The sequence below is a fragment of the Mobula hypostoma genome, chromosome 4 (genome assembly GCF_963921235.1).
Source record: "Mobula hypostoma chromosome 4, sMobHyp1.1, whole genome shotgun sequence".
NCBI classification, from domain to species: domain Eukaryota; kingdom Metazoa; phylum Chordata; class Chondrichthyes; order Myliobatiformes; family Myliobatidae; genus Mobula; species Mobula hypostoma.
The window spans coordinates 170074676-170085921 of record NC_086100.1 but is presented as its reverse complement, the minus strand read 5'-3'; the positions used below and the strand labels follow the sequence as shown (position 1 = coordinate 170085921).

The 11246-nt window shown below is 44.7% G+C and overlaps 1 protein-coding gene across 1 annotated transcript in view; it reads left to right on the top strand.

Annotated features, from left to right (window-relative positions):
• Positions 1 to 2957: 2957 nt before the first annotated feature.
• Positions 2958 to 11246, top strand: part of LOC134345774 (sodium/hydrogen exchanger 9B2-like) — a 180883-nt gene continuing 172594 nt past the window's right edge. Inside the window, exon 1 of the mRNA XM_063046970.1 lies at positions 2958 to 3055. The gene's annotated coding sequence lies outside the window, so the exon portion shown is untranslated. The remainder of the gene's footprint in view (positions 3056 to 11246) is intronic.

The window sequence follows — 11246 nt, the reverse complement described above, 5'->3', positions numbered from 1 at the left end:
TTTACCCTTGCTGTTCCTTAGCTCTACCCACAACAATTCAATACCTTCTGATCCAATGTCACCTCTTTCTAATGATTTGAATTCATTTTTTTTTTTAGCAACGGAGCCACGCCACCCATCCTGCCTACCTGCCTGTCCTTCTGAGCCACAGTACCAGAGACCTGGTTGCTGTGGCTCCCCCCCCCCCCCGGGTAGTTCACCCTACACCATCCCCCAACAACATTATCCAAAGCCGTATACTTATTACTGAGGGCAATATCCACAAGAGTACTCTGCACTGACTGCCCCCTTTCCCTTCCTTCTCCTGAATGTCACCCAGTTACCCGCCTCCTGGAACCTAAGTGTGATGCCTCAGTGTAGCTCTTATCACTTCCTCAGTTTCCCGTATGAACCGAAGGTCATCAAGCTGCAGCTTCAATTCCTTAACACGCTCTCTGAGCAGTTGGAGCTGGTGCAGATGTAGTTATCCAAGAGGATGGAGGTCTCCCAGAATTCCTACATCGGACGCGCACTAAAAAACGCTACAATCATTGACCATTAGCTAGCCAAAAGGCACTTGTTAAGGCCTTTGCCAAAACACACTGAGGGCTTTCCGACTGCAGATCCCTGCATAGTTTTTAAATGCTGTTTTTAGCTCTCGTCTCTCTGCTTTGTGCTATTGGACCAGTGTCCTAAAAATGTTGATTTTGAGTTAATCTTTATACAGTCCAAAATTAGTTGTTATCTTCAGGCATTTTAGTGATGGCATGGTATTTTAGTGAATGAAATATGAACAGTAATATTTTCTGCACAGCTGATTAAAAAGAAACTGGAAAAATGTGTCTGGTATGGAAACAGGAACAGGAGGCCTATTTCATCACTCAATCAGATCATGACTGCATCTTAGTTCCACTCTCCACCTCTTTACACAACCCGATAACCTAACTCAACAGTAGTCCAATCCTGGTCCTGACATCTCCTGTCCGCATACAAGATATCCCATCTTTGTCTCAACATATTTTTGGATAAGTAATCTGAGAATCTGATATGGCTGAACACATTGGATGGGGGAGGGCCAACTAGAATGAGGGGAGAGGAGCATTTTGTTAGGATAAAGACAAAGAGTTTCTTCACTTAAATGGTTGGTGAGCCTGTAGAATTCACCACCAAAAAAGGCTGTAGAGATCTAGTCACAAAACTTGAGTTTTGACCAGCAGCCAATCCTGACATCAGAAACTTATGAGAGGAGGGGACTTCAATCAGGTCCACTGTCCAAAGATAAAAAGGCAGCAGCACCAGGTTGTGGCAGTGTAATAGAGCTCTGACCAGTAATCAATGGGCAACTGGAATTGATTCGTGAGAGCAAATGAAAGGAAGGCAGGGGCGAGTGCAGTGGCCATCGTCTGAGTGGACACAGAGTGGTGATCTCAAGGCCTTATCTCTTTGAGGCTTCACTCAGAAAAAGCAAAGGAAAGAAAAGTTATTTTTTCCATTCTCTTCTTTATATCTGTTCAGCTAGGACAGTAGGGATGAGAGGTAGGATAGTGGAATGGTCCTCTTGCGGGATGTGGGAGAGCAGGGAGACCTGCACTGTCCCTGACGGCTACAACTGTGAGAAGTGCATCCAGCTACAGCTTCTAACAACTCGTGTTAAGGAGTTGGAACTGAATAAACTCTGGATCATTCGGGAGTCTGAAGGGGTGGACAGAGGACATGTAAAGAGGTCATTACACCCAAGGCGCAGAACACAGGAAACTGGGTGACAGGAAGGGGAAAGGGGTTAAGGAGCCAGTGCAGAATACCCCTGTGGCATCCCCCTCAACAACAGGTATTTCTGGAGGGGATGTCCTAACAGAGGAAAATCACAGTGGGCGAGTCTCTAGCACTAAGTCTGCCTTTGTGACTCAGAAGGGAAGAGAGAAGAGGCATGTGTGGTAATAGGGACTTTGTTAGTTAGGGGAATGGACAGGAGGTTCTGTGGGCAAGAACAAGATTCCCAGATGGTATGTTTACTGCCAGGTGCTAGGGTCCAGGATATCTCAGAATGACCCCTCAGTATTCCTAATCAGAATCAGGTTTATTATCACCAGCATATGTCATGAAATTTGTTAACTTAGCAGCAGCAGTTCAATGCAATACATAATATAGAAAAAAAAAGTAAAAATAAATAAAGTCAATTACAGTATATGCATATTCAATGAATTAATAATCATGCAAAAACAGAAATAATATATATTTAAAAAGTGAGGTAGTATTATGGGTTCAATGTTCATTTAGGAATCAGATGGCAGAGGGTAAGAAGCTGTTCCTAATCCACTGAGTGTGTGTCTTCAGGCTTCTGTACCTCCTACCTGATGGTAACAGTGAGAATAAGGTGCGGGGGGGGGGGGGGAGGTCCTTAAAAATGGACGCTGCTTCTCTGAGACACTGCTCCTTGAAGATATCCTGGGTACTTCCTCCTGTTCACTGTAAACCTTATCCGGTCACTTGTACCACTGTAGCCCCAATGGCTTTCCACCTGTTGAAAACGATTGATGCTGCACTCTTTGCCTCTTAGACAATAACGAGTTCTGTCAATAAACTCTACCCGAGGCTTTGGATTGACTGTGAAATGTAGGAAAAGACTAACAACTTCTCGGTCTGTTAGAATTCCTGACTGTGCAGGTCCTGCTGCAAACTACTTTGTAAAGTAGTACCCAGAATGGAGCCCACTAAATTTACTACCCATTAAATTTAAGTGGGAGGGTGAACAACCAGAAGTCATGCTCCATGTAGGTCCCAATAACACGGGTAGGACGAATGACGAGGTTCTGCATAGGGAATTCAGGGAGAGGTGCTAAGTTAAAGGGCAGGACCTCCAGGATTGTGATCTCAGTGTTGCTACCCGTGCCAAGTGCTAGTGAGGTCAGAACTAGGAAGAGTATACAGTTAAATACGTGGCTAAGGAGTTGGCGTAGGAGGGAAGGCATAAGATTTCCGGATCATTGGTCTCTCTTCCAGGGAAGGTGGGACCTGTACTGAAGAGACAGCTTGCAGCTGAGTGCTTTGAAGAACCAAGGGATAAGCTCCTGCTTCTGTGAGTCATGGTTTAACCAGATTTTTTGACCGCTATCTCAATTCTGGAAATTCCACTGCTACATATATTAGGAAAATTAACGATTGTTTAGGAAAATGGTATCCTTATACAATTATAGTCGGCAAAGGCATGACGGGCCGAAAGGCTTGTTCCACGCTGTAAGCCCTAAAGATTCACACGGAAGCACCCAACGACTGTAATCTTCCGCTCAGCGTGTAGGCTTTCCTCGGAAGCTTCAGGCAGAATCGCTGAACCAGCCGGAATATGAAATCCAGGGCTATAGGCGATATAAACACAGCGAGAAACAGAATGTGCAGCACTCCGTGTGCGTCCCAAAGTGTCCAGCTGTTGCAAGGAATGCGCAGGGATGTTGCAGGGAACGATGCGGGAGGGAGAGTGGACACGGTTACCACAGGCTCGGACTGTCCCGCCCATCCTACTCCACCCCAATACTTCCAGCGAGAAGCATCGGCATCCTTGAAAAATACATGCCCCAGGTAACCCTGATCAGTATCAGATTGCGGCAGAAAGGGTGCACCCCGACCACTACCAGTCCCGCGCTTTACTCGACTGATTAGTTGGCCAACAAACATCTGCAGCCCGCCAGTGCAATAAGGTGGAGAAATTGCTGTCGTGTCACGATTACCTTTTCAGACCAACAAAATGCACTGAGTCTCAGCTCCTTACCGTGGAGATCTAAAGCTAACTCCTATGTCATGTGTTGCTAGAATGGAGTTTGCTTCGCGTTTATAGAGGGTGTGTGCTGTATAAACCATTCCCCGCGGAGAATACGTCGCATCCGCTCGTAGACATCGGTAGCTAGCCTAAGGAGAGGAGCACGGTTCCTCTTCCCAGCAGCCCGGCTCTACTCGGATCAGGTTTAGACCCGGGAAGTAAAAGCAAACGCGGAACTTGGAAAATGAGGCTGGTTTAACAGCTCCTATATACAGTACTCCCAATCTCCTTCAGCTTTTGAATGGAGATCTTTGTTCTATCTGAACCTATGCCCTCTTATGCTGCATCGAAGTGTCCTTTCAAGATCGTTTCTATCAAAAACTTTCTACAACAGTAAACGTCTATGGACTTTAATGAATGACAGGACAATTTCAACCAACATGCACTGGTCTTTTTGCCAGGACTCTGGTAGTAAAGGTTTTGAAAAAATAAGCATGGCTAAGTAACAAAAGAGCTTTTAAACAAGAAATTGTGAAAATTAATTAATTTTGTCAAGATTCAGTCCGTAAAATATTTCAATCGTCACATGAACTGGAAAAGGATTGAATGATGAGACAATCAGAGATAAAAAACGTAAACATAATAGTGAGGCTAGAAGACATGTCTGAAATGATAAATGAAGACTCACAGTTATACTGCTCAGAGCCCTTCAGCCCAATTCATCTATGCCGGCCCAGATCCCGATCCACACAAATCTCAGTTTCCTGTATTTGGTTTGTATCTCTTTTCCTTTCCCATCTGGGTACCCACCCAAATGAGATTAAATGTTGTAATTGTACCTCCTCTGGCAGTTCCATACACCCACCACCCTCTCTGTGAAAAACTTAATCCCTTCATGTCCCCTTTAAATATTTCCTCTCTCACCTTAAACCTATGGCCTCTAGTTTTAGAGTTCCTTACTTTGAAAAAAGACTATGACTATCTACTCTATCAGACTTCTCAATATTTCATAAACCTCTATAAGGTCACCCTAAGGAAAACCCCAAGGCATTCTACAAGTACATGAAGAGCAAGAGGATAAGATGTGAGAGAAGAGGACCAATCAAGTGTGACAGTGAAGAAGTGTGTATGGAACCAGAGAAGATAGAAGAGGTACTTAATGAATATTTTGTTTCAGTATTCACTACAGAAAAGGATTTTGGCGATTGTAGGGATGACTTACAGTGGATTGAAAAGCTTGAGCATATAGACATTAAGAAAGAGGATGTGCTGGAGCTTTTGGAAAACATCAAGTTGGATAAGTCTGTGGGACCAGACAGGATGTACCCCAGGCTACTGTATGAGGCAAGGGAGGAGATTGCTGAGCCTCTGGTAATGATCTTTGCATCATCAATGGGGATGGGAGAGGTTCCAGGGATTGGAGGGTTGCAGACGTTGTTCCCTTATTCAAGAAAGGGAATAGGGATAGCCCAGGAAATTATAGACCAGTGAGTCTTACTTCAGTGGTTGGTAAGTTGATGGAAAAGATCCTGAGAGGCAGGATTTATGAACATTTGGAGAACTAGGAACTATGAAAACTAGGAATAATCAGCATGGCTTTGACAAAGGCAAAGGATATGACTAAACACATTGATGAAGGAAGAGCAGTAGATGTAGTATATATGGATTTCAGCAAGGCATTTGATAAGGTACCCCATGCAAGGCTTATTGAGAAAGTAAAGAGGCATGAGATCCAAGGGGATCTTACTTTGTGGATTCAGAATTGGCTTGCTCACAGAAGGCAAAACGTGGGTGTACATGGGTCATATTCTGCATGAAGGTCGGTCACCAGCGTTGTGCCTCAGGGATCTGTTCTGGGACTCCTTCCCTTCACAATGTTTATAAATGACCTGGATGAGAAAGTGGAGGGATGGGTTAGTAAATTTGCTGATGACACAAAGGTTGGGGGTGTTGTAGATAGTGTGGAGGGCTGTCAGAGGTTACAGTGGGACATTGATAGGATGCAAAACTGGGCTGAGAAGTGGCAGATGGAGTACAAGCCAGATAAGTGTGAGGTGGTTCATTTTGGTAGGTCAAATATGATGGCAGAATATAGTATTAATGGCAAGACACTTGGCAGTGTGGAGGATCAGAGGGATCTTGGGGTCTGAGTCCATAGGACACTCAAAGCTGCTGCGCAGGTTGACTCTGTGGTTAAGAAAGCATATGGTGCATTGGCCTTCATCAACAGTGGGATTGAATTCAAAAGCCGAGAGGTAATGTTACAGCTATATAGGAGCCTGGTCAGACCCCACTTGGAGTACTGTGCTCAGTTCTGGTCAGCTTGCTACAGGAAGCATATGGAAACCATAGAAAGGGTGCAGAAGAGATTTACAAGGATGTTGCCTGGATTGGGGAGTATGCCTTACGAGAATAGGTTGAGTGAACTTAGTCTTTTCTCCTTGGAGCGGCAGAGGATGAGAGGCGACCTGACAGAGGTGTATAAGACGATGAGAGGCATTGATCATGTGGATAGTCAGAGGCTTTTTCCCAGGACTGAAATATCCAACACAAGAGGGCACAGTTTTAAGGGGCTTGGAACTAGGTACAGAGGAGATGTAAGTTTTTAAGCAGAGAGTGGTGAGTGCGTGGAATGGGTTGCTGGCGATGGTGGTGGAGGCGGATATGATAGGATCTTTTAAGAGACTCCTGGATAGGTACATGGAGCTTAGAAAAATAGAGGGTAACCCCAGGTAATTTCTAAAGTAAGTACATGTTCAGCACAACATTGTGGGCCAAAGAGCCTGTATTGTGCTGTAGGTTTTCTATGTCTGGATATCCTATCTCTAATCGTACACTCTCAGTCTGACTTTGCCTCCTTCAAGTCCTTTTACAATAATCCTGTTAACACAAACAGAGGTGGAAGTTAGCAAGTGAGGGTGACAAGCCAGGGCTTGCTGATCTCCGAGATTACTTTCGATTAAAGTTAGCATCACTCCGTCGTGCAGAGTCACAATGTAAAAAGAGAACGAAGAGAGAGAAGGCAAGAAAGTTGTTCTTTGAGAACCCTCACCAGTTCACAAAGAAATTGTTTGAACAAAGTAAGAGCGGGCAGCTTAACATCTCTCAACAAGAACTTGAGGATCACCTAGCAAGCACTTACTCAAACGAACAGCGGGAGGCTCCTTTACTTGACATTTCAGGGCTTGTGAAGCCTACCGAGTCAGGAGTGATGTTTGATCTGTCAGAACCCAAACTGGCAGAAGTCGAACGGTTCATCAGAAAGACAAGGTCAGGCTCAGTGCCAGGACCTAATGGAGTGCTGTATAAGGTGTTCAAGAAGTGTGAAGAACTGAGGAAATACTTGTGGAGATTGTTAAAGGTGATGTGGAGACAAGGTGTTGTTCCTTTGTCATGGAGTGAGGCTGAAGGAGTATTCATCCCGAAGGAAGAGAATTCTACTACATTGAATCAGTTCCGACCAATTTCACTCCTGAGTGTAGAGGGGAAGATTATGTTTGGCATTCTAGCAGAAAGAATATCTTCATTTGTGATAGAGAATGGATTGGTAAGTACATCTGTGCAGAAGGCAGGAATACAAGGCTTCCCGGGATGCCTTGAACATACTAGTATGATATGGCATACCATCCAGGAGTAGAAAAGGTTGAAAAGGCTGTAGTTTGGCTTGATCTGGCAAAGTGTATGGTTCTGTTCCCCATACCCTAATTGAGTTTATGATGGAATTCCTATGGATTCCTGCTAAGGTGAGGAACTTTGTTATGCAGTACTACGATTTCTGGATGAGGTCTTCCACTCAGCAGTTTACAACTAGGTGGCAGAACTTGGATATTGGAATCCCAATGGGATGTGCGATTTCACCCATCTTTTTTGTGTTAACCATGGAGGTCAATGTGAGGGCTGCAGAATCAGTGGGACCAGGTGTCGCACTTGATGGCGGAGGGGAGTTACCACCAATACGAGCATTCATGGATGATCTCACCCTTTTGGGTCCCTGCACCGAGGCAGTGGAAAAAGTACTATCTAGACTCGAGGAGCTAATGGATTGGGGAAGAATGAAGTTCAAGACCAAGAATTCAAGGAGCCTTAGACAGTTAGTGGCGACATTATCTGTGGCATCAGTCTGTACTGCAAGCACCACAACTTCAACTTGCCAGGCAAGCCACACTTGTCTCTACGACCTGCTCCCAACACCTGCATATCATTTGTGAAAGAAGGCTCCAAGTCAAGGGTGTACAGTGGAAGCCCACGATCAAGCATACTTTCTTCAGCCAATGATTGGTGTGTCAAGGCCGACCTGGATGGGAAAGGCAGTTTCCCGGAGCAAATAGCTTTCACCACATTGCGTCCAGATATAATTGTATGGTCTGACACCAGTAGAGAAGTGGTTATTGGTGAACTCACAGTCCCCTGGGAAGACAACATCGATGAAGCCCATGAGCGCAAGTTAACCAAGTATGCAGAATTAAGATCAGAGGGTGGAAGGTTTCATGCTATCCATCTGAAGTAGGTTGCCGTGGCATTATTGCGTTCACTTTCCAGAAGTGGCTGCGTGACCTTGGCTTCACTAGAAGAGAGATCAAGTCAACCAGCAGGGCTGTAGCTGAGGCAGCAAAGACAGGATCATCATGGGTGTGGACCAAGTACATCCAGAGGGGCAGATAGTCAGACAGTGTATCCATCTTTTGCAAACCCTTCAGTAGTTGCATAGACATCTGAAGGGTAGCCTATCTGTTGGATAGAAGCAACCAACAACCCCGATAGAGGCAGATGCCAAGTTTTTAAGCTCACCAGTGGGAGGTGGTGCTTTAGCATTGCTGGCTCACCACTCTGAGGGAGTCTTGATCATAAGCGGGCCAAAACTCCTGAAGGCAGGTGGCAGATCAACTGATGATCCCACTGGTGATAGCACAGGACAGTTAACATCTTAGACCAAATGTATTTTCAATTCTGTTTGTTGAATACCTTGCATATATGCTCAGATACAACAAAATTTCATATAACAAACACTTCAGCACACCCTGGGTGCTTGATCACAAAATGCAAAAAACACCGTAAGACCATAAGACATAGGAACAGAATTAGGCCATTTAGCCCATTGAGTCTGCTCCGTCATTCCATCATGGCTGACCCCAGATCCCACTCAACCCCATACACCTGCCTTCTCGCCACATCCTTTGATGCCCTGACCAATCATGAAACGATCAACTTTCGCCTTAAGTACACCCACGGACTTGGCCTCCAGCGCAGTCTGTGGCAGAGCATTCCACAGATTCACTACTCTCTGGCTAAAAAAGATTCCTCCTTACCTCTGTTCTAAAAGGTCACCCCTTAATTTTGAGGCTGTGCTCTCTAGTTCTGGATACCCCTACCATAGGAAACATCCTTTTCATATCCACCTTATCTACTTTCAACTTTCGGTAGGTTTCAATGATATCTCCCCCCCCACCACATTCTTCTAAATTCCAGTGAGTACAGGGCCAAAGCTGCCAAATAGTCCTCATATGTTAACCCTTTCATTCCCAGAATCATCCATGTGAACCTCCTCTGGACTCTCTCCAATGACAACACATCTTTCTGTTGATAATACTCCAAATATGGCCTGACTAGTGTCTCACAAAGCGTCCACGTTATCTCCTTGCTTTTATATTCTATTCCCCTTGAAATAAATGCCAACATTGCATTTGCCTTCTTTACCACAAACTCAGCCTATAAATTAACCTTCTGGGAGTCTTGCAGGAGGACTCCTAAGTCTCTCTGCACCTCTAATGTTTGAGTTTTCTCCCCATTCTGATAATAGTCTACACTATTGTTCCTTTTACAAAAATGCATTACCATATATTTGCCAACACTGTATTCCATCTGCCACTTATCTGATTATTTTTCCAATTTATCTAAATACTGTTACAATTGCATTGCTTTCTCAGCACTACCTACCCCTCCACCTATCTTCGTATCATCGGTAAACTTTGCCACAAAGCCATCAATTCCGTCATCCACATCATTGACAAACAATGTGAGAAGTAGCGGTCCCAATACTGACCCCTGAGGAACACCACTAGTCACTGGCAGCCAACCAGAAAAGGCTCCCTTTATCCCCATTCGCTGCCTCCTGGCTGTCAGCCATGCCTCTATCCATGCCAGTATCTTTCCTGTAAAGCCATAGGATTTTATCTTGCTAAGCAGCCTCATGTGTGGCACCTTATCAAATGCTTTCTGAAAATCCAAGTAAATAACATCCACTGCCTTTCCTTTGTCCACTCTGCTTGTTACTCACTCCTGTTCCCTGACACTCACAGACCTCTGGCACACTGCTAGTGTCTTCCACAGTGAAGACTGATGCAAAGTACTCATTAAGTTCATCTGCCATTTCTTTGACCCCCATTACTACCTCACTAGCATCATTTTCCAGCGGTCCAAGATCATCTCTCGCCTCTCTTTTACTCCTTATATAACTGAAAAAGCTTTGGTATCCCACTTTATATTGGCTAGTTTGCCCTCATATTTCATCTTATATCTTTTTTAGTTCTTTTGGTTGGATTTTAAAAGCTTCCCAATCATCCAACTACCTGCTCACTTTTGCTATCTTATAAACCCTTGGCTTTTTTGCCATCCTTAACCTCCCTTGTCAGTCACGGTTGTCTGACCCTGCCATTTGAGAACTTCTCCTGTGGGACATATCTATCCTGCGCCTTGTGAACTATTCCCAGAAACTTCAGCCACCTTTGCTCTGCTGTCATCCTCGCCAGTATCCTCCTCCAGTCCACCTGGGCAAGCTCCTCTCTCGCGCCTCTGTAATTCCCTTTATTCCATTGCTATACTGAGACATGTGACTTGTGTTTCTCCCTCTCAAATTGCAGTATGAATTCAATCATATCATGATCACTGCTTCCTAAGGATTTCTTTACTTTAAGCTGACTAATAAGTGTTAGTGCGTGGACAAGTGGTTAAGGCGTTCGTCTAGTGATCTGAAGGTGGCTAGTTCAAGCCTTGGCTGAGGCAGCGTGTTGTGTCCTTGAGCAAGGCACTTAACCACACATTGCTCTGCGATGACACCGGTGCCAGGCTGTATGGGTCCTAATGCCCTTCCCTTGTATGGGTCCTAATGCCCACCGACAACATCGGTGGCGTGGAGAGGGGAGACTTGCAGCATGGGCAACTGCCTGTCTTCCATACAACCTTGCCCAGACCTGCACCCTGGAAACCTTCCAAGGCGCAAATCCATGGTCTCACGAGACAAACAGATGCCTATTATTAAGATCTGGGTGATTACACAACACCCAATCTAAGATAGCCTTTCCCCTACTAGGCTCAAGTATACGCTACTCTAAAAAGCCATTTCGTAGACATTCAGTAGTAGTAGTCGTAGTAGTAGTCATACTTTATTGATCCCAGGGGAAATTGGTTTTCGTTACAGTTGCACCATAAATAATAAATAGTAATAGAACCATAAATAGTTAAATAGTGATATGTAAATTATGCCAGTAAATTATGAAATAAGTCCAGGACCAGCCTATTG